Consider the following 25,299-nt stretch of genomic DNA (forward strand, 5'->3'; position numbering starts at 1 on the left):
CAGAATCAGAAACAGGTTTATTGCCAGGTAGGTTCGCACATACTAGGAATTTGACTTGATGTCATGGTGCATACATAAAATATAAAAAACAAGAAATCTAATATAAAACACAACATCTTTTACACCGTAATAAAATACAGTTAAATAGCAATAAAATTAAAATTAAATAAAGCAGTAATTTACATGGAAATAGAATGATGGAATGAATTTTTGCATATAAACTATGAAGTGTGAAATCAGAATATGTGCAGAAAGGAGTATGACATTGTGTACATTAATGTAAGGCATAATAGTCTATGATGTGGCAGAGGTAAAGTGTCAGCGGGGGGGCCGGGCCTTGTTTAAGAGGCTGGTAGCGGAGGGGAAGAAACTGTTCAGGTGGCGAGAGGTTCTGGTCCCGACGGAGCGCAGCCTCCTGCCAGAGGGGAGGGGGGCGAACAGTTTGTGTCCAGGGTGGGAGGGGTCGGCCACTATCTTCCCTGCCCGCCTCAGGGTCACATTTGAGAGCCCTGACCCCTAGATTAGGCGGCGCTGGACTGATGCTATATATGAAGTGTTTGAATCTAGCTCCACCTTCACCTGCTTCAACTGTAAAATCCTGCTTTCATATTAATGCAGTGTAAGCAGTGATCAGTTACTGAGGAAATGTTAATGCTGAGCCAGTAATAGCACATTTTGCTGATAATTCTTCTGTAGTTTCTTAACTTTTACCTAAAAAGGATTTGGAATACATTACTTTCACTTGCATTGGAGAGTGTGGCCATTACTTAAAAGTTCCCTATGGAGTTTATAACCTCTACTAGTGCTGTGGAGATGTTTACCTATGGGTGCCCTCTTTGTTTCCCCCCATGCACTTGATGATGCACATTTCGGCTCAATGTTTCACACAATTCCACTGAACTACACGAAGCAGAAACGCACCAGGATCTGCACCAATGAGCCAGGAAAGGCAGGGAAGACTGCAAGCATGTAAACATTGATTAGCTGGATTGTGCTTTGCTTTGTTTTAATGGAGAAGGAAATACACTGAACACAATTGTTCATGCTCAAGGATACACAAAATCCCTTTTTTATGCGTGACACTGAATGTGAAACACAACTTTTATTTGTTGACAAGAAAACCCCACAGGGCGCCTTTCATCTGAGAACCTCTTCAACCGCTGCTCAGTTGTTTTCACTGGTTTAGTGTTCCTTGCAGGTTAGGGAATAGCCGCTTAATAATCCCACAAAGGCATATGAATTCTGTCTGCACCAATGGGGGACATGCTCAATGGCTTCACAACATGGTCATTGTTGCATGCAACTGCGAGTATATAATTTCCACCCACTTACCATGATGAAACTTTCAGCCTACACAGCATCAGAGCGTCATTGGTGGTCAAGAGACCTGAAACCACTGCGCTGGAAATCCACCTCTAATTCACTAATGAACGGCTTCAGTAGTTTTCTGTGGACACATAACTCATCTCGGTGAGCTTTCTCAGCATCTCACGTCACTGCATGAGAAGCCAGTCATTTAAAAAATGTATCATAAATAAAAGTATTCATGGTGGCAGACATCTCTCAGAGAGATGATGGATAGCGGCGAGGTGTATGCATTATGGTACGAGCGGAGTGAAAGGGCTATATTTCATTGAGCGAGGGGCGTGATTGACCAAGTCTAATGGGCATTATTTCTGCACACTGACTCTGTTGAGCAGAGACATTGGGCGAACCCCGCCGACCCATTGCTCCCTCCGACTCACACTGAGATAGGACCGGCACCCTCCCTGCTCTTTGTCACAACACCAATAGAATAACAATATTTCAATGGCAACTTTTAACAGAACAAAGTTCATGCTGCGGTCTAGACCAAGCCCTCCTAACTAGAGCTGTGTGTGTGTGTGTGTGTGTGTGTGTGTGTGTGTGTGTGTGTGTGTGTGTGTGTGTGTGTGTGTGTGTGTGTGTGTGTGTGTGTGTGTGTGTGTGTGTGTGTGTGTGTGTGTGTGTGTGTGTTCATTTGTCTATCAGTGGGTGTTCATGGTGAGGAATCCTTTCGAGTTTCCTTTTCAGAAATGTGAATGGGAGTGAAAAATGATTGGCTCTGGAGAGCATGAAGGGCTGGGTTCAGAAGGCTATCGTGGCAGGGTGGGGGGGGGGGGGAGGGGGGCGCATGTGAAATACTTCAGACACATATAGATGATTTACCCCTTTTAAGATTACTCCTAACACTCCCATACCTACAAGTCATTTTTCACGCTTGTTTGTTAGAGTACTGCAAACACGTTTTCGGGTCACATCGAATCAGTAATTGTTTAAATGGGATTCTCTATAAAGTAATAAACCGTGACAATAAACCTGATAACGCAGAACAGCACTGTCCTCTGGAAACCGCTTCATTTTGTCCTCGTCCATGTCTGTATCAATGTTCACCTTGTTAACTCTGGCTGAACTCATTACAACACAATAATCATTTGTCAGAGGTATTGTGTAGCAAGACTATCATGATGACTTGAGGTATCTGGTTAACTATCAAAGGAGCTAGGTGAAGGAAATTCTCATTAAATACCAAACAAATAAAGGTTTTCTATCAAGCTGCATTGATGACACGGGCAGCTGATCTGACAATGAGGAAAACAAAGCGGCAGAGGTCTTAAGGGAATTTACATGAATTACAGAAAGAGGCCCGTAGGAACGGCCGCGACCTCTCCTCAGCTTTTTGAAACTAAACAAGACCCTGATCCCGCCCATCAACACACAACTACACACAGAAACACACACACACACACACACACACACACACACACACACACACACTGGTGGAGAATGGTGTGACTGGTTACCATGGAGCCATGAGGCTCACTGACAGGGCTGGAGTGTTAACATGCTCACGGACAACAGAGAGGATGATGGAGGGAAAAAGGCAAGGACAGAGGGAGAGAGAGAGAGAGGCAGAGAGGAGCGCAGTAAAAGAAAAACAAAGAAAGAGTAGAATAGGAGAGATTTACCACACAGGCAGCAGACCGTCCCGGAGGTTAAGGACCTGTAGTGTTGTGTATCGTATTTCTCTTTAACGGGAAGACCCTCACTGACACAGTTTGAAACACACAATAGTCCAACTTAACAGAAGCCAGAGCAGCACTCGTCTCTTTTTTTCTTTCCCCTAACCGTAAAAACCATAAATTATGTGTCTGTGATTTAGAGCATTGTGGGATAATTACACTGTATTTATTCTTGTTGTTTCGGCTGCAATTCCTATCATTTTTAAAACAATATAAATCACCAAGTTAATCGCTAATAGGAATGGGCATATAGCATATTTCTTTAGTTTTAATGCCCGACCATCTGGAACAAACTCCCTGAATCCTGCAGGTCAGCTGCAACTGTTGATACTTTTAAATCGAGATTAAAAACGTATCTTTTTGACGCTGCATTTGGATGAGTTGTTCAAATTCAAACTGCAGTTTGGCTTTTATCCATGTATTTTATACCTGTTGTGTTTATTTTATTACCTTGACTTTTTAAAATGCCTGTTTTTAAATGCCTTTTTATAATGTGCTTCCACTGTATTTATTCTTAAATGTTGTTTATTTTATTGTGTAAAGCACTTTGGGTTGCCGTGTGCTGAAAGGTGCTGTATAAATAAACTTGCCTTGCAATCACAACTGTGGTTCCATTTTGTAGCTTGCTCCATTGCCTTTTAGCCTGTTCAGATTACATTTCCATTTTTTTCCCACTTCATTCATTTAGCCTGTCATTGGGTTAATAGGAGCCAATTCCATGTTCTCTTGCTACTGATGAGGTTGTTTAACTCATCAGTAGCAAGAGAAAGCCTCTGGCCCAGTTTAAGACTAAATTGCAGTTTAACTAGATGTTTTTCAAGTAGTTAAAAAATAATATTTCTGTTCTCCTTCGCTATATTTTTCTAATAAGTTACTGGGGATTTTTTACCAACTTGTACGATTATCTGAGTGCTTGTGTTTGTTTCCCCTCTCTACTTGTGGCAATACTTCTGTGTTCCTGGATCTCAGTCATTAGTATGGTGAGTACAATGCTGTGAAAGACCATCGAAACTAATGGAGTTAATAAATAAAATAAACAATTGCTGTAAACCATGGTTTTCCATGTCATGCGCCTTGTATCTCAGAAGAACAAAAAAGCAAATACATTTGTTAACTATATTGTTTACTTTGACTGTATTGTTCCCAGGAGGGCTCTTTAGGTTTGTGTATATTGTTCGTTTCCCTCTTGTTAGTTTTTCTGCACAGGGAATAAATTATCACTGATATTTTCAGCTAGTTTAGTTTAAACTATGAATTGATTTAGATTGTTTTCTTCCTTACAACATGTCTTATAATCAGCATGGTTATGATCCCTTATTTCAAAAATGTACTTGATGACTACACACCATAAATTATAAAATATTGTAACAAATTTTATAAAAAAAACCTAATGAATCAAAGTGTTGCTTTAATGATAGACCACCATTACTGTTTTGGAACCAACTGAAGTAGGAACCCCTCCTCCTCGGATATTGTTAGCTCACCATGTTCAAACCAATGACTTTGAGTGACTTGCCAACAATACTCATACAATATATGGCAATATGGCAGCCATTCATGTGGTAATGAAGCAGAAGAGGAAGCACTGCAGCCTGGTTTGATTCGGCCTGTGTGTGGGGCTTGCCTCCAACTGCAGAGAGCACCAGCTGAGGACGTGAGGGGAGGTGGAAGAGATCCAAAGCTTTCTGCAGCAGAGGGAGAGAAAGGGGCCTCTTCCTCTATATGCTCCATACTGTCACCAATAAGAAGATCATTCTCGGTCCAGCGAGCACCCGCGGCCTTCAATAAACACACACTACACCACACGCGCGCAGACACACACCCACTCTTTCCCTCTCAGTGTGTACATGTGTGCTGATCCCTGCATCCATATGTGCCCACAGAAGGTGCAGGCATGTGTGCGCCTCCTTTGCTTCCCCACCAGGACCAATTTCCATCCGCCGTCTGTGTGAGAGTGCGCAATCGATGCTGCGCGGGGCGCGTCATCCAGGCTGTTCATTACTGTTGGCAACACTGCAGCCATAGGCATAAACAACCTGCCCCACTGATGCATTGCACAACAGCCAAGGCCGCACGAATCGCCGGACATCAGTTATATGTAACGCTGTGCTAAAGCATTAACCCTTTACTACAGACAAAGTAGACCTTGAGTTTGCTGCTCGACTATCATTTCTGATATTCATTTCTTTAGTTGTCATTACTTTCATTAGCAATCCATAACAACAGCTGAGGGAGCCTGGCGTCATCTTTGAAGTGCATGTTTGTGGCAGCAGGAGGGGAATGAGATTCCTATTCTCCCCTCCTTCTTTCCATCCTCACCCACACTGTGTGATAAGCTCTCACACCACCTGTCTCCTCAGCACATCCATAGCCTCCCAAGATCATACGACACATATAATATGCACACAAACACAAACACAGTCCTACAGAAGTGACATAGCAAGCTGTCAGGTATTCAGTGCAAAAATAAGATGGAGACTCTAAAGCCACACAAGAAGCTCTGGAGGAATCTAAGCACAGCAAGGCTTTGAGGTAAATGCTGACAGCATGATCAGCATGCACTAGCATTCATTTATGTTTTGCAACTGTAATGTTTGCCTTCTTAGTTGAGCATATTTTTTTTACTACAGTAAGGCTGAGGCTGATGGGAACGTCAAGAATGTATTATACAGACCTGAAGATGCCACAACATAAAAAGTGAATTCACCCACAGGGGAACATGAATGTTTTTCAATTCTATGGCAATGGATCCAACAATTGTCAAAAATGTTTAACATAAAACAACAGATGTCAACCTTATAGTGGCGCTAGAAGAAATTCAGGGGATCCCCGAAGTCATTGGGATTCATTCTCTGGTTATCCCAAATGTCTTTAAGCAAGTTGATGACAATTCTTCTGAAAGATGCAAAGATATTTCACTCTGGACCATAGTGGTGGATCAATCGTCAACAGTGTGGAAACAAAACCACCAATAAGTGCAAAAGAAACCCCAATTTGTTTCCATCAGGTATTTGAATATGTAGCATTTGGCAACAAAAGCAGTAATACACCTGCAGCGTACTGAATGAGCAGGGAACTGTTTACTTTCTATGATGTTCACTGCAAGACTTCATTTGTGATGTGCGCCATGTTGTGAAAGCACTTTGAGCTGCACCTGGTGTATGAAAAGTGCTATACAAATAAAGCATTTTGTAATACCTTTAATAATACATAACCACATGAGATGGAACTACTGAGAAAAACAGGTGGAAAGACAAAGCAATGGTGAAACTTTGAAGCACCTGCATCACAGACAACGGATACGTTCGGCCTTCAAAATAGGTTGCTTATTAATGAGACCAAAAACTTAAAATAGTATCTTTCACCTACCCCTGGTCTGATTTGAAATCCCTATTGCGTTCAATTTAAACAAAGCAAGGGTACAATTGACTTATGTTCTCTCCTTTAGCACAAATACAGTTGACAGATATTCCTATAAAAACAGATAACCGCAGACAGCTGGCAGTGTGGGAGTGTCAGTGACGTGGCATTATGTTGAGCTGTGCTGAGCCAGTGGTGAAGGAGACAGCGCTGAAGGGTGTCTCACACTCTCTCACTCACACACACACACACACACACACACACACACACACACACACACACACACACACACACACACACACACACACACACACACACACACACACACACACACACACACACACACACACACACACACACACACACACACACACACACACACACACACACACACACACACACACACACACACACACACACACACACACACACACACACACACACACACACACACACACACACACACACACACACACACACACACACACACACACACACACACACACACACACACACACACACACACACACTGCAGGTGCTGCGACAGAAATGCAGAGGTAAGGAGACAGCGTGAAATATAGGACAGAAAGAAGGAACAACTGAGAGAAGCAGAAGTGTCGGCTAGTTAGCTGCTATGTTTGAAGAATGAACAATATATATGTGACTGTTAGAGGGAAGGGAGATGAGTGTGTATGTTTCTGCAACATGAGTCCGCAAATGTTTGTGTTTGTACACCCGCAAGAGTGAAGATGTGTGTCTGTTTGTCATACAAGTACCTCACTGAAACATGAATCCCCCCTGTGAGTGTGTATCTGTGTGTGTGTACTGTCAATTCTCAAATAACAGCCGGGTAAATGGCCTGAACAAACAAACACAGGCTGACACAAAAGGCATTGATGGGATTTAAAAAGTGCCTCTCTCTAATTAGGCCGCCACTAACTGTGAACTAATCCGTCAATTATTTTCTCAATAAAGTGAATAATCATTTGGTCTATAAACAGGGGTGCACATAACTTTCTCAGTGAGGTACTCAGATGAGTACCTGGAGTTAGTGTTTGGTACTCCAACTTCTGGCTCCACTCAAAGTTATTTGATGAAGCCCTCTGTATCACGAACGTCAACGGGGGGGGGGGGGGGGCGGTGGTTGTGGAGTACTTCAGGAAAGTCGACGGGGACGGGGGGGCTAGTACTCTGTGACCACAGAGTGTGACCGTTGTGATCGGCTGTTTTAGCGCAGTTCTCCAGTGAAGGGGGGGAGTCTCCCTCCACAGCCGGTTGGCGTAGTTTTGGCACAATTCCGTTGTACAGACCAACGTTAACAGCAGCTCTGTCTGTGCACACGGAGACCGACTCTGTCGTCCGGTGATCTAACCGCCTTCTGGAAAAGCTTCACAAGTACGTTTGGTACGCAAATGCGCTTTGTGACACAAGAGACGGTACGCATTTCGGATTGTTGCCGCTCATGCGTACCTGCGTACCAGTTATGTGCACCCCTGTCTATAAACTGTCAAAAGGTAGACTTTTTCCCTCAATAAATTCAACCAATAATGTCAATAATTAAATAGTTGAAAACATTCTGTGGCATCTCTAGTCTATAGTACGTTACAAATATAAATAAATATACAGGCCCTGTGTTCCATATTATTTTGCCTTGACCGTCTCTATTGTTTTCCCCAAAGGACTGTCTTTGCAGTTTCTGACTGGCCCACTGGAGGAAGACCACTCAGCTGCTGACCATCTCTCAGGACTCCTCACCCTCAGCCTATTTTCTCCCACTCCCTTCTCCTTCCACCTCCTTCCCTCCCGTCTTCCCAGACTCCATGCTCTCTGATGCAGGTGACAGCGCAGAGACAATGGGATGATATCATTGGTCGGCTCTTAGCAGCTTGTCTGCATGCAGCACAATAACAGACTGCTGCAGCTCCAGTGTGGCACATTGTGGAGTTTGTGGGAGAGAGGAAGGAGTATAAAGAGAGTGGGAGACAGAGAGTAAGGAAAGAGAAGCAAACTGTACGGCTCATCAGAGGATGAAGGGAGGAGAAGGGAGGGAAGATATCTGTAGCATCAGCGTGTGTATGAACACTGGTGGTCATGTGTGTATGCAAACTACACTGAGCTTATTGCCTGTGTGCATGTTGCTGTGTGGGCAGGACTGCAGACTGTGCTGCCTTTTAATTACAGCACTGCTCCCTCCTCCTCTCTAACATCTCACACACATACATATACACACACACACACACACACACAGCAAACAGCACACACAAACAGCGCACCTGCCATGAGGCAGATTGGATTTACATTGCATCAATAATTCACCCTCACATATCCCAAAACGCACAAACACAAAAACACACACAAACTCGACGCTGGTTGTCTTTGAGTAACCGATAGCATTTAGAGGCGGCAGTGGTAACAAATGCACAATTATACTGAGGGAAGCAAGGGATAACTGTGGTTAGAGGTCAACACGTGACCCACTGACTGATCCTGCGTCATAACTGCACAAATTACCTCCGAAATTAAGCCAATTATGAGCTGTGTAAACACAGACAAAGAGGAAACTTTTTTTGGAAGCAAGCTGTCCTATTCTTGGAAACACCAGAATAAAAACAACATCCCTGGGCTTCCTATTCTCCAGACCCGTCATTACATTTCATCGGAGACAGGCCGAGTACCAGACACGCTGCTGGAGACGCTTTCATCTGCCTGGCTGTGTTGTGCATCCGGCAGAATTACAGCTGCCCTGATATTGTTGTTTTGGTCTGTTGTTTTTCCATTTGTCCAATACCTTATTATATCTCAACTGTGAATGAATATAGCAAGGTGTCGTCACTGAAGCATCTTCCTGCACTTCGGCTGAGTTTTGAATATAATCTCTTTGAATTTTAGGAAGAGTAACAACTATTTTAGTTAAGTATCAGGGACAACATTTATGTTTTCAAATTGCTTCTTGCTTTCAGCTTACAATCCAACATCCAAGAACATTTTTATACATTTTTAAAACAGGGTAAGGAAGCAAATTCTAACATTTGAGCTGCTGAGAAAAGCAAATGTTTGGAATTTGTTCTTGATAAATAACTAAATGATACCCAAAATAATTGCCAATTCACTTTCAGCTGATCAACAAATTGATTAATGAATTTAAAGTATCAGTCAGTAGTTTACGAAGGACACATGTGCACCAAAATGGTGGTACATAGGATGGGAACCATGCCAAGGTTTGCTGGAAGATATGTGCAGCTTCAAAATGCTCAATTGGTATGGAAGACAGTAGGCTGACTTTATTTATTCAGGGTAAACAAATCAGTCAGCGATTAGTACACCATTTGCTTAACAACACTGGGCTGGTTCGCTATTTTTACTAATGAAAGGTCAACATACGTATGGCAGGAGAATCTCTGTTTGCTGTGTAAATAAAAAGTGTGGCGATGATATATGGAGAAACCACAACCGTTGACATTTAGGATGGATGGTAAGTCGTATGGGAGCACATTTGCTGCTGATGTCAATGATGTGAAATATCGAATGTTGTCAATGCCTTAAGGTATTCTGTACATTTGACCCCTAAAAGCGCATTTCTTTTAATGTTTGTACATCTAAAATATAAGGATTTTTAACAATGAAATGTCATGATGAGCATACATTATGATATGATCTCAGCTCAAAATATAGAACATCCATAAATATCAGATCGCAGCTCAAATGGCGCCTGGATTCAAGCGAACACTTAATGGATTCTAATGCTTCAATTTTGGTATTTACAGTGGAAGGGCTCATGTATTGATCAGATGACCCATTAGCACGGTGAACCAGGTTGTTATTGGAAACACTTAAAGTGGATTCCTTTAAATGTTTTTGCGAAAATTGATCTTTGGCACTAGCGACATGAGATAATGCACTCATAATGGACACATGGTTTCCATTAGACTGAAGACTATGTGAAAACGGTCACATACTGGCTGATCTTGAGGGTACAATCTAAATAATCTTACAAAAATAATGCAGTGGATTCTTAAGGGGGAAGTTTGAACATTTTCTTGAGTCTAGTAATTTATTCACTTGAATGCCAAGCACAGGAGGGGGCAGGAATTTTGAGGAGTTTGTAACAATTGGGCTTTTCTTTCCCCAAATCTGCATAATTATTGAGGTTAATTCAACGCAGAGCTTGAGCACCATTGTCTTTGAATGCGGCTGCCACTGCTTGAATGAATCAATTAATAACAAAACGAAGCTGACAGACAAATCTCTGCCTGAATGCGCCATGTCAGAAAAAAAGATAGGAAGAAGCTGCAAATAAAAAATGCCTCCACTTGATTTGCTTGAAACAACATCCTTGTCATTTACAAGCACTGTGGACCAAGTTTTCTCAGTGATATGATTTCTTTAGTATCTGTGCTGCAAGCTGAGTCATTCACAACCATGGTGAACACAGCTTGTGTGTGTGTTAGTCTCTGAGGTCTGTTTTCCCTCTGCATCATTCTTGATAAGCAAAACTAACATTGCTGCAGTTGTGACAAGACACCTTTTACTCTTCTGGGAAATGATACAGTGAAATGGGACGGATTCTCACCGCTGAAACAACTTCGATAACAGCATAGACAGCTGAATGACAAGAAAAGTTATGGAATTCTTTGCGAGCTTGATGTTTTGGAAGCATTCTCAAAAGTGTCTCCAAACGTATTTATCCACAGCAGATTCCCTTTATGGACAGATTGGGCAGACGAATTGTGAATTGGTATTCAAAAAATGCTCTCAAAGATGCAGTTTAGCACATTGAAGTGACACAATGGCCTGCTTACTGCTTTAAGTTGACCGAGACACGGGATAAAACGCAACTAATCACATACTGTATTTTCAACAAATATATAAAGAAATGTAAAAGCGTCACTAAAGTTGTAACATTTAAACTGGCAGGAAATATAAATCTTTGTACCCAATTTCATGGCACATTATCCAGTAGTTGTGGGAATATATTGTATATTACTCAAAATTACAAGGTGAATCTCATGATGGAGAATGAGAAAATGTCAAATGATCCCCAAAGTATAAATAGATGTCTAAAGACCATACGACGACGTGTACGAACCTTCACGGCAATGCATCAAAGTTGTTGAGCTATTTCAGCCTGGACCAACCAACTGTAAGACATTATCATTCTGTCACTACACTGGTAACATTTTCCAATATATATAGTCTTTTGTGGAAAGGCCCGACTCTGCTCAAATATGTTTTGGAGGCAGCAGTACATTAATCCAACTGCTGTGCGATCAACCTGCCCCACAGGAAGAAATCTATTCAAACAATTGGTTTATACTCCCACAGTCACTTCTTTATTTAGTGACATCTGTCTTCTGAGGAGGGACCAGGGTTGGGTTAATGTACTTAAATGTGTCCCCGTCTGGGCTTTTATGTGTGCAGTGCTGCTCTTATTTCTCAAGGCTCTTGACATGATAGATGTGTGTCCTTGACATGACTGATGGCCAGTTTAGGACTAGAGACCATGGAGAGCTCTTTCCAGGGAGGATAAGCCCTGTGAGAGGCGCTGGGGGGCCAAGGCGACCTCAGCTTCAGGAGGGCGTCTGAGTGCTGCCTGTCTCCAGTAGGACCTTCTAGGGTCCTGAAATCCCGTCTTGGGCGGAGACCAGTCTGAGTGACCGGGCAGCCTGTCGGATACCTCGGGCCTTTCAAGGTCGCTCTCTGCTTGAGTGCTCAATTAGTGACTAAGAGCCTTGCTGACAGACTACCAGTAAGTCCAACTGCAATGCTGGTTCAACACTGTTTTTGTTGTTTTTAGCAGGTGGTTTGGTAGGGAACTAAATCCAGACCCGAGGGCAGACAAGTCGGATCAAGGGGTGGCCTCTTCAACTCTCCGACAACAAACAGCAAGACAAGAGAAGACAGGTACTAGTCACACAAGGGAGGCTAAACATTTAACTGCAGGGCTTTTCTTTGCAGTTGGTTAAGCCTCTGTAGTCAAGCTGTTTTCACTTCACTTCTTAGTTCTTGATTTGTTGACTTTAAGTGAAAGAGGTCTTAAAAGATCAGTGTCCTGATCCAGAGGCCACATGCCGCAGCTGCATTAACCTCCTGCAGAACTCAGGTCAGTGATGAAAGATGCACCAAAAATATTTATTTAGCACTAAATCATTTGGAAGATATTCTTTTTTTTAGGTGGGCAAACACTGACACTTCAGGTTTCCGGCCTCTTTATCTGTTGTGGGTTTAACTGCTGACAAGCTCATTTGATGTCACAGTAATCTCTGTATTCTAGTAAGTATAAGCAGTCCCGGCCTTGGAAGAATAGCCTGGATCAGCACTTTCTGCCGCATTTCCTCTCTCTATGCAGTGACCACAATGCCAGTTAAAGCTGCCTGCTCCTTTTCCTTCCAGTGCATACTCATTATAGAGTGGCAAGTCAAAAAGCCCCACACAGTGGCAGGCATCCTGATCCCGGTGTGCCTTTCACATGGTAAACAGTTTCAGATGGCCCAGCATTGTGCGGCTATAATACAGCATCTGCTTTATGGCATGGAAAAAATGCATTGTCACCAGGCAGTAGTGAAAGAGCCATTGAAGGACAGCCTACACTTCGCCCCAATGCCGAGGCTGTGACCGTGACACTGACCACCACCCACCGGCCTGACGACCTGCATACTACTCTGACACCCAGGCTGTGAAGAGGCGACCAGGACATAAAATAAGGTGCACAAGAGCCAAGTGAAGTAGGAACTTTATAACCTTTCCAACTTTTAGAACAGAAGCCTATGCTGCAAAAACAAGTCAATATACTGCATAACTTCAGTGGAGCTAAAAAGTCTCCAATGAGGCTTTGTATCCGGTCTCAATGCAGCAGCGTTGTGGGTCAGAATGCTGCAGTGAGCACTGGAGCTTGGCCAGGTGGGAATGAGATACTATGCAGACGGAGACAGAAGATGCCCCTTATTCCTTAACTCTCCATTAAACATTTAGAGCTGCTCTCGGCACAGCTGAGAGCTGCGACTGTGAGTCTGTGTGAACACATCTGAGTGTCACAAAAGTGTTCATTTATTCCACATCTACTGAGACTATCAGATATCATCTGGCAAAAAGCACTATTCTGTGTTATGTTTTGGTTAGTATTTCTCCATAGTACCATAACAGAGCCTTCATGAGGATTATTCAGATGTTATCTTGTGTTTAATCCTCACACTTTAATTGATGTGGTCAGAATAAGGTACCGGTAATCATATGGGATCCATGTTTAACGCTGAGCAAATTTCCCACTTAAATGTTTCTGATCGGTTCAGAAATACATTAAATTTGGGTTGTTGGGTTGTTGTAGTTGGTGGGGAAAACATATACTCAGTTACAACAATGTACAATCCCAAGTGTTTCTTTCATTGGAACGAATCCAGTTATAAATCTAATCCGTAGCAGGTCACGTCTGCAGGAATTTACAGAGAAAGTTTAATTCTCTGTTAAACTTTTAAATAACATAACATGAAACAGGAACTTCAGTATTTGGATCAAGTAGCGTGTGAAAAGATTGCGTGTCAGATTAAGTTACAGCTAGAGCTGTTATTTAAATGTCTCATATACATTTAAATTAACAGTTAAAAAGGCACAGTTTTTAGCATTTAGGAGGATCTATTAGCAGAAATGTATCCAATTATCCATCATTGTGTTTAATTAGCGTTTTTTAACGTTCAACTAAGACTTGCTGTGTTTCATTAGTTTAGCATATGCCCATAATATCTACATAGGGAGTGTTCCACAGAGTCTGCTATGTTGCAACGCCAGAAGCTTGAAGTAGCAATGTAGAACGCCACATGCTAGGCAATATTTCAGACTGTCTCTTTAAGTAAATATGAGCATTAAATCTGACTTGGATTTGGTAAAACAACGAAAATACATGTTTAACTTTTTACTTCAAACAAAGTGATTTAAAAATGTAATTAGTTACTTGCTTACTTGACAATGTGCATTATTATCCCTGTCAGTTTACATTTACAATGATCAACATTGTATTCAATTATCCATTAAAAGTAAAATCATCTCAGGAGAAAGCAGACAATACATGAAGCAGCTAAAGAGATGTGATTGTGTTATTGTATCCACAACAACCTTGAATGAACCCTCATGCCAAATGATATTCATTTGTAATCCAGAAAAAGTACTCAATCTCAATGCATTCATATAAAGTGTCACATTTGATGTTACATTTCAAACTAAAACAACAAAGTACAGTCTAACTTAAAGCCAATTCTGTGAAATATCCATGATAAAATGGAAAGCTATTACTCAAACAGAGTTGTTCGGCCCTATTACCATATCAAGCACATGCCTCAAATTCTGCTAATTTTAGCATTAGAAAACACAGATATGTTGAGGTTGCTCCAGTTTGAATTCACAGAGGCCCAGTGGTGAATGAAGGAGGTTAGCCATGCAACTGTCCAATGTTATGTAAAAGAGCCACTTTTATACTATTTTACCATGTCTGATGTGAAAGAAGAAGTTCTATGTCAATCAAACTGAAGAGCTATGACGAGCTGCCCCGGGGTGTTTTCTCTGTGGCCACCTACTCTATTATGCTTTAATTCCACACAATAGGAGTCAAAGGGATAAAAAGGGATGGTTTCACGAGACAATATGGGTAGAAATGGACCTCCATCATAGTGTTGCATTAGATCAGTAGTAGGTTTTATTCAAACCTCCTGCATTCCTTTAAACCAGCCATTTGGAAGGAATTAATTCAATAGGGCTGTCAAGGACGTGGCCCTGCCGCTACTGCTGATGCTCTACTTCTACTTGAAATTCATACCCAAAGTCGCATTTCTGTTGAATCAAAGCTGAGCAAGTGATACAAATGTGGGTACTTTTGTTTGGAGCAGAAAATAGCGCTCACTCTGGCTGAATTTTGATGCTAGACTGGATAAAACACAATCCCCTGAGAAGGCAAGAATAGGCGACAAACAGCTTTTTAGCTTTTTTTCTCCAAGTAAAGTCATTGATATAGCGATAATAGGAAATCAGAAACCTTATTCACATGGGTACAGGTCAGTGATACCTTGGAGACATGGGAAAGGACACATGAGGAGAGGACATATTCTCAGGGCTCCAGCAGGTGCATTGTTTCCCTGATCAAAAGAAAGGAGCCATATTTCAGACTAGGCGGCATCCTGCTGAGGGGGAGAGCACATCCTGGTCCCTGGCTCTTCCCCTTCTCCCTCACTCCATCCTGACCCCCTTACACTCCTCACCTCTTCCTCCCTTCATCCCTACTTTCTTTAGGCAAACACCTGATCAATAGTGGGCTCCTGTTTTGGGTCAATCTCCTCACAAACAGACTCTTTTCAGGGACTGTTAAAAAGCAATGACCACTGTAAACATGTACTTCACTCAACGGACACTAAAACAAAGGAGCGAGTGAAAAGCAAACCCTAAAATGCAGAGTTTAAAATCAACCCACATCCTATAGTTGGGACAAAAGGGAAGATACTTTGCAGGGCTTTATATAGTCTCAAAAGATTTAAAGAGGTGGATGAGAGGGGGGGTTGAATGCTCTTTCAAAGCATGTTTTCTGTTCTCTAATCTGTCTCTGGTTTCCACCCAAACAGACACACTTCTAATTTGACTTCAAAGCGTTGGGGATTGCGAGCTACAAGGATAACACTCCGCATGAAATCAGTTTTTATATCATTATCTCCCCAAAACATGTCGATGTGACTGGAGCTATACGGCTATTTCCTGCTGTGGAGTTGCCCATTAACACAGACTGCACTTTCTCAAATTGTGATTTAAACTTTATTTACCTGATGTTTCACTGATTCTAGACGTTAGACAACGTGACTGACATACTACTGAGCATGTGGAGTTGACAGCCATCCTTGCAGTTGTGTTGGTAGGTTTTGCAGGGATTTCATCACCAACCCCACCCCCCCTCTAGTCAGCCGTAGCTTCAGATTATGGGAGTCTAGTTATCACTCTCTCCCAGGGTTGGGTTTTGGGTGCAGGGCCAGGGTAATCCTGGGGAGTTTGACTTGGGACGCCTAAGGCATAATTAGATTTTTTCCACTTTCGATGACCGTGGAGAATCCAATCAGTCCGACCTCTGTGTGGTTTCCCAATTCTAGTCTGATTAGGCACTATATCAGTGAACAACGCCTACATTTAAAAGCAATGTTGAAAATAGGGAAATCTTTAAATTCATAAAATATGCATGGATATAATTAATGCTACCAGTTTTCCTTAGGCTTCTGAACATGACAGTAGACACATGCAAGACCCCAGAATTATAATAACAGGAAGCCAGATTATCTATTTTTTTGGGGGGGGAAAAAACATATTTTTTATATCAAATTCCCTAATGAGTGAGTAACACTGAGTTGCATGATTAAATGTCACTTAAAAAAAGGAAAAAAAGAAAAAAGGACAAACATTCAACACTTATTATGTTGACCTTTTCATGCATTGCTTGAAGCCATTGGCGTAATGCTATGTCTTTGCTAATCTAATTGCTAAATAGAAGATATATAGATGTATCAAAAGCAGTCTGAATGGCAAAGGGTGATGGATTTACAAGTGGCTGAAAAGCATGTGAAATATACTCTGAAAGTGATAAGCTTTAGAAAGGAAAGGGAATACACAAAGGAACAGAGTCAGAGCATCAGAGCATAATCTGCTCTCAGGGCAGCGACTGCTCTTTTATTTAAATCACATGGCTGAGATTATGAGCCAGGTTTTAATAATTCCATAAGTGCACTATTCATATCATGATCTGAAAGGCTGGCTCTAAAAATAAAACTACAATTTGAATCATTATCGTTTAAAAAAAGGGAACTCACATTTTTATGGAGATGGCGGTTTTGACAATCATGTAAAAAGCCTCAGCTTGGCACTTAAATTAAAGCTCAAAAAGCTAAAAAAGATGCATAACCCAGAAGAGTGAGTACAGCAGCTCACTGCAGCCCCTCAGTACGTTAACAATGTCATCTATTATTCCACACCAATCACATTTCATGAAAGCACATCTAAAGAGTGCCCCTTCGCCTCTGAGCTGAGCCTTCTACATACCACCCAATGTCAGCTACAATCAAGATACTCATTTCAGAACCGAGAGCTAGATGAATTCCACCTCAGTGACACATCACAAATGACCAGTGAGTGAAAGTGTCCTATTTTCCTCTCACAGGGTCTGTGGAGGCGTACACTCTGTCATGCAGTAACCCCTTTGAGTAACATGTCCACCATAGCTCCACTCATACAGAGACGTGGTCATTGTGACTTGAGCCCAGAGAGGCCCAAAACCAGCCAACCTTGAAGACCGGAGCATTAGGTCTGACTCAGAATAGTCTTTTCAACCTTTGCCAGGACAATACCAACTAAAATCATCATAAAGAACGTCATTCATTACCAAGGTCCAACTGTACAATGGTGTAATTGTGTGAAGACAGGAAATGAAGCTCATGGAAAAGACCATTTCTGCTTTGAAACGTAAAGATTGTTAGTGTCATTTCTGCTTTGAGAGACTTTAGGCTCATACCACTGTTGGGCTTTGGCTATAAACCATGGCACACTGACAAAGACTCATTGATATTTCCACATAGAGACAAACAAAGAGATGAAAAAGCCCAGTGTTGGCCCAGACAGGCTTCAGCCACACTCGACGTTTGATTGGGTTATCAGGCCAGCCAGCCTTAGACAAGATCCTGATAAATGAAGTTGCCATTTGTCCGTCCTCCCATCCTCACACCGGGCTCAGCTAGCCCACAGCAAGGAATTATCTCAGTGACAATTACATTCTTCCAGCTCCTAAAGACGCCCGGCACTGAGAGACCAGCAAAGGACTGACCACAAGGAGATTATACTGATTGCTATTCCATTGCCAACGATTGATCCTAAATTGCTCTGGCACAGGGCCTGAGCACAGTCATTTCCACGGTGGATGTCCTTGAGTTTTGTTGATAAATCTAATTAGAAACCAATTGTCTTTTTTTAGATGTTGTCTGTGATGTTATTATGAATCTTGAAAAATGCTAAAGTATACACTATGAATGTCAGTTTCAATGTTAAATCTGTTTTATCAATCATAGATATACAATTAATAATCTTTTAAACCCAGATGTCTAGGGCTTTATGTAAAGATTAATTCCACTGTTGATTATTAGAGGAATATCAGGAATTAATACAAACAGATATCCAAGATCCAGTCCGAGATTATTGATGATATTTTGTAAAACCAACAGTCAAAATACATTCATATAAAACAGAGAAAAGCAGCAAATCCTCGCATTTGAGAAGCTGCACCTTTAAATGTTTGCCATTGTCCCTTGTAGAATGTCAATCGCCTGAACAGAACAATTGACAGTTTTCACAATTGAACAAAGAGACAAAATAAATAATGCCCTGAAAAGGACAATTTGTAGTATCAGCCTGGCAGATCACTACTGTCTAATGATGCCATTGTTTTACCAATGGTTGGCTTTCCACGTGATCTCTGGTCAGCTCTGATTGGTGTACAGGAAGGAAAAGGGATCTGGTTTGACCACGGCACCAAATTCTATGACACTAATGGTTTTTTCTGACCTCAATCTTCCCTAATCATTTTGAAGCCTGGACAAAGATTATCTGGGCATAGATTATGTTTTTACATAACACCAGGACAAAAACAAAAATTCAACAACAAAACATCCCAAGCTATCATTGTATCTTTGTTTGCCTTCGCTATCTCAAAAGGATATGCACATTAACTTCTGATGAATGGATGAATCTCAGATCTACACTTGGATTTGTTTACCATCCCATTCTTTTGTCTTCCCCGGGAGAATTTTTTTCCCAGGATTCCTGTGGCTGTGTTTGGGGGGTTTAAGAGATGAAAAAGAGGGAAAGAAAAGCCCATTGGTCTCAGCGCCACAGCAACAGCATCCAGAGCCAAGCTGTCATCCCACTTGGATTAAGGGCCCTTCAGTGGTGGCTGCTGAGCAGCTAACATGGTGTCTTACCCTCGGCCGGGGTGTTGGAGGGGGTAGAGGTTTGAACAGAGGGTAAGCATTAGAAGGTCTGGCCTAAATAAGACCTTGAGGTCAGCGAAACTCCTGAACCATGGAAAAGCCACTTTGTGTTTCCATGTCAACTTTATTCATGGGCTGACACCTAAGTGTCCCTGTCTTTCCTGTTGATTCAATCACTGTTGCATCATGTGCTTGGGAGACAAAGATAATCTACACCTTCACTACACCCATTTCTGAAGATTCCTGCTTCTACAAGTGTATAGGATGTAACGTTCAACAACAGGCTGGTGAGAGATTTGAGGGTTATGGTGGATTTCCTGGCAGGGCCCACTATTCAAATCTCCAAATAGAATAGGAGCAGTGGCGATGTATTTGCTTAAGACAAGTGGGCTGAATTGGTGTGCCAACAGAGAGTGGGATGTGCGGCCGAGTTACTCTTAAGCTCTATGCAAATAGGAGGAGGATGGAGCCTCTAGAACAGACTAGAAAGCATTCAAGTGCACACTCGTCCTGAATTCTCTGTTATTTTGGCGAGCCTACTCCCTGCCGGTGGAGCAATGCCCACCTCCTGTTGTGTTCAGGACGGGAAAGGGAAGCAGTGCTCCTTGTTATGTGATGCCACCGGGCCACCAACTACCTCTCTATCATCTGCTGCCCATCTAAAGTTGGCCAGAGCTTAAAACAGGCCCAATGCTGCCGGTAGCAATGACTGCCTCTCCAGTCCTCTTCAGCAGGAACAACTGTGTTGAAACCGAGGCTCCAACACCCAAGTTTCTTTTGTGGATCTTCTCAGGCATAACCCTCCATCACCCCCCTATACTGCAAGAAAAGAGGCAAGGACAACCGCCCCGCCAGTACAGACAGAGAAAACAGACCCCCTTTGTTCCCCCTGCCCCTTCTCAGCGTCGACCGAGGTACATGATCCACCCCTCCTCCCTCCTGCAACCCTCATAGCCTTAAAAACACGCCCACTTTTACTTTCCCTCCCTCCAATTCTTCTACTGGGTGGCAAGATAGCAGGTCATCTTATGGGCATTTAGATAATATACCCCGAGTGCACATTTCAAGTCTGATTTTCATCTGTTCATAGCAAGTAAACTCAAGGTTGACTCGGAGTCAGATCTAGTTAACCTGTCAGGCGCTCTACTGGGGGAGGCGAGGGAACATAAAACCCACAACATTACATCCCATTACCCCAACTTCAAAAGGAGGCTTTATTGCTGTCACTCCCTGGCAGTTGGTTTGGACAGAAAAGAGCATCTCTAAACGCTTTGTTCTCACTAAGGGGTGTTATAACCTGACAAGGCGATAACAGCGTTCCCTGGGCAACCTTGAGTGATCAGGCTCGATGACTGTCATGGTGAAAAGCTCTGGTGTAACGACTCCGTCACAGAGGGCCGTACAGGGACATCCGCACTGACCGCTACTTATCCACCATCTGTGCAAATTACCTGCTCCAAAAAATGCATCCTTATGTAATAGTAAGGACAACGCTTTAGGTAAGAACTGCAAATTAAAACATCTTTCATTACTGATGATTCTGCTGGTAAAGATTTTCCAAATTTGACATGTTCAGACTGCTTGTTATGTTGAACTAAAACTCTCAAACTACTAGATGTTTAATTAAAAACTAACAAAACAGGAAAAAGCAGAACATCCTCACATTGGGGAATTACAGCTTAATAATGTTTTCTTAATAAATTACAGATTTTTATCTGCAATCTACTCACTAATCATTTGAGCAAAAACTCAGTATGAAGTACCTCCGCATCTTTTGATCCAATTACTCAGAAAACCAGTCTGAGTTGGGCTATGAGCACCACATAAATCTCCATAAATATCAATGTTCCTTAGTCATCTATCACCATCCACTCCTGGAATTATAATAAAGGTCTAGTACATAAACATCAACAGTTGCAGCTGTGTGGAGAGGATTCGCAGTAACGCGTCAATCCCCATTAGAGACTGCTGCCTAACTGAGTGTGAAACTCTAATTGCACCGACCAGCTTGCAACCATACAGGCCACACACACACAGAGGGAGAGGGAAAGTGTGTGTGTGATGAACATGCATGTCCTTCTTTGCATGTACTCATTTACCCCTGCATAGATTTGTCCAAATTACAGCCAAGGCAAGTGTTCAAGCAGCCGTGAACCGGGGGATTGGGGGAGTCAGCATTCCCTCTGTGGTCCCCTAATGAGGCGCTCATCAGTCCCAAACTGAGACGAACATGCTTCTGACAAGGAGGTCCAGGCGATGTCAGTGTGCTGGGCTTCTGTGTGTGACTGGCCCACTGGGAAGAAACACCCACACCTCAGTGACACTAATGGACAGGCATAGGCCTCTGTTGGTCCCTGGAGATGTAGCCCCATCACAGCTGAGCAGCACAGCCTTTTATTAACAGCGGCTGGTGGATCGAATGCGCTCAGGGCACGACACGTGTCTCCAGGACACAGTCAATCATCCAGTCAATAAGTGAGTGAACTACTGTATGATGATCCATAACCTAACTGTGCCTGTGCTACTCTCAATGGAAAATAAATGATCACAGCACATTTTAAACAACATTTTATCAATAATTTTTGTTTTTTTTCAACTTGGGCATACGTTTTATAGTTTTGGTCCTAGCTGTTACAGGGTAGTGATCACATTTAACTGATGGGATCTGAGGGCATGGCACCAGGGCATGGCACCAGCGCTTAAAGAAGCCAAACAGGGCAGGAAACACAAGAAGTTAGATGACCATACAGGTTGTAAACAAACCACAAGGTTGGACATATTCATTAAAAGGTAGTGTAGGTAATTCACTTCAGAAACCCTTTTTGTTATATTCCATGGAATGCTCTTAACATCCTGATAGCAATGAATAAATCAAATGCTTTGACAATAAATATATACAAATATTTTATCTGTGGAAGCCGTGGCGCTGTAAAAAGCTAGACCAAAGCTAGACCCAGCCCGCGGCAGATAATTGGATGGCCTACCTGCCTGTCAGTCTTCCATCTGTGCACAAACTTATCTCATGCCCTCATTGGTCATGTGCGCGTTTGTGTGTTGGAGAAGGGGCTCTGTAAGGAAGTCTGAAGGAAGGGGCAGATTTTTTTCGGTTGTGTACTTTAAAATTCTACCACACTCGAGCTGGTTTCTCCATTCTTACCTACCCTACCTTTAAGCAGATAAAACAAAGGCTAATTGTAATGTTGTTTCTCTAACAATACATTGTAAACTTCCAGTAAATGTAACAGACGAAAACACTACTGTACTTATTGGAGTCACATACAGTTTTCTGGGGGATAAAAGGAATACTACTTGCATACAGGTGTTCATAATCTTAACTCCATACAATGTGGTTTAAATAACCTGCTGTCTTGTTTAAAAACTGTCTGGTTGTCTGATCCAGTACTGAAACTCTGTTTCTCCGTTTTGTCAAACAATTAATAAATCCTTTTTGTCTATAAAATGTCAGAAAATATTGAAAACTGCCTGTTACAATGTCCAAGATCTCAAGATAATGTCAGCAAATTGCTAGACTCATTTAAACTTCAAGTTACAATTATTGAGGGCATCAAGTTGTCATATTTCAGAAGCTCCAACGAAAAAAAAGGACCAGATAATCAGAGAAATATTTTAAAATGACTGAATAAAACGTAATAGTTGCATATTCATTTAATGTCAATCCACTATATTTAATTATTGCCTGTAATCTCTGCAATGTTGTCATTTCCCCAGATATCAGCAATAAGGTTACAAGTACAAACAAATCAACAACAAAAAACAGTAGAAAACACAGTGAAAAATACAAAAGTAGGACCAAGTTGTCATTATCCAGAAGTATCCTTTAGAATACAGAGGACTTTGAGGTCCTTGTTTCCAAAAGTCTACAATACTACTGTCTGCTACTCTGACTTCAGCTGCAGTTGGAGATCGATCTAAAATTCACACCTTTGAAACATCATTTCTAAGACATGAATGAAGTCTGTCCTTGGAGAAACCAATCACAAAGAGAAAGGCACTCAGGTTCAGCTCAGTTCCTTTTCAAAAATGATGTCATCATGATCAACACAAGTGACACAGAACAAGTCTTTCTTTCTATGAGACACTTTGTCCCATCATGCGGTTGGCGGAGTTCATAATGCCACAGACGGCCGCTTACAGAAGGAACGTTGATCACTTCTCACAGAATAGTCTGCGTGTTTCATGCTGCCCACAGAGTGAAATAAGTGGCATTTTCCCTCCAACACCCAAGCTTTTCCCATAGCCCCCGCAGCAGGGCTACCCGCCACTGGTTTCAGGTCAGCAATGTGACCGACTGGTGCTCTCACAATAACTCCAGCAACGTGTGTCATGATAATCCCTTAGTTATGCAAATCTCCCCGCCTAGTGGCGTTTGTGCTGAGGGTGAAAGTAAAGATGGCAGCACAATGTAGGTCAATATCTTGTTCTACATTTCTCCACATTGGTCAAATGAGCCTGAAATGTCCTGTCAGAATAGTTCCAGTAGCCGCTGAGAATTGGCTCTCTTGACTCAAGCATTGACTGTATAAAATCAGCTCCAGCAACATCCTGACGTACCCTGATGAAGATATGTGAACACACAGTCCTCGATATGCGTACGTAAAGTGGTATCACAGATTTTGCCGCCTGTTTGTAAATGAATGCAAACGAGACATAAGGCAGGGATAGGGGGATATTGTTATCTTCTTAGACAGATTAACAATAGTCTGCCCGCAGTGAATAAACATCACTAGAAAGTGTGTCAACCCTTTCAGAGAGAAAGTTAGAACAAGACAATAAAGCAGGGGTCATTAGCATTGTATTAATACGGCTATCAGAGCAGGCAGTGAAAGTGTGTAGCTGGGACATGTGTGTCTGGTTGTGTGTATGAGTGAGAGTGTCTGGAGCAAGAGGGGTGGGGGGTGTTGTTGCGTGATGGTGAGTCCCCCCCTTGAGTAAAGCTTTGACCAAGGGGAGACAGAAAAGGGAGGGGGGGGAGTAAGCAGAGGATTTGGGTGGGAATGTGTGGGTTTCTGTTCAGGAAAGCAATTGTTTGGCTAGTATAATAAATGGCATGGGATGTAATGGGAGAATCTCGGGGGGCTATCTAATCAGATTGAGTCTGATGAGGGGAAATTAGACTAAACAAACTGACTGGTCAGTCAAAACAAGACTGAGAATGAATATGAAGGGAATGAAACATGAGGGGAGCAAATCAGCTTAGGACATGAGGGATTTCTGTAAGAGGACAGCTTTTTTTATCATAACAGGGCAAAACAACAACTGACAAATACAACAGATCTATCCATCGTGTTATCCATCAATCTATATGTACTCATCACGTGTAATGTGAGCACCATGAGTCAAAGGCACAGATCATATCCAAGGTTCAAACCGGAAGACAGGTGACAATGATTTCTCCCACCGTCTTTCAAAGCAGCACACATTTGATTGACAGTCGCACTCCGTAATATGCACACATGCACCTGCTCTCTCTCTAAAGAACACACGCAGGAGGCTAACGCGTTAATGTGTCTTTAAAATGATGTCCCAGATGTAGCTTGTCAACAACCTTCGGGTCTTTAACCTTATGCATTGAAGAGCACAGTGCTTTCATTGACAGCCTTGCAGCATCCAACTCACTGCTTTTCTCCCACAAACTCCTGACAGAACTGAGAGCTACGACACGTGTTTATTATGAATGGCATCAATTAGCTCACCTTATCTGCTTCCTCGGCGGTGGGAAACACGGAGCCTGTTCTCTATCTTCAGTCCCCTGCGACACAGCGATACCGTCTGCTGTTTATTTACGTGGAGTCCCGTTCACTGCCGAGCCTCTTCGCACTTGTCTCCTCCTCTGCCTTTCTGGTCCTCTCTTCCTCTCCCCACCAGCTCTCCAACACAACAGGCGGGGG

General features: G+C 42.4%; 1 protein-coding gene across 8 annotated transcripts in view; it reads right to left on the bottom strand.

Annotated features, from left to right (window-relative positions):
- LOC307038488 (neuronal cell adhesion molecule-like) overlaps nt 1–25,299 on the bottom strand; it is a 76,058-nt gene extending 50,759 nt beyond the window's left edge. For 4 of the 8 annotated variants that reach the window (XM_079679907.1, XM_079679913.1, XM_079679915.1 and 1 more), the window contains exon 1: nt 25,105–25,298. The gene's annotated coding sequence lies outside the window, so the exon portion shown is untranslated. Of the gene's footprint in view, nt 1–25,104 lie in introns of all 8 variants that reach the window. The other 4 variants (XM_079679911.1, XM_079679908.1, XM_079679914.1 and 1 more) reach the window with 2 other exon arrangements.

This window comes from Notothenia rossii, assembly GCF_949606895.1.
Source record: "Notothenia rossii genome assembly, chromosome: 5".
NCBI classification, from domain to species: Eukaryota; Metazoa; Chordata; class Actinopteri; order Perciformes; family Nototheniidae; genus Notothenia; species Notothenia rossii.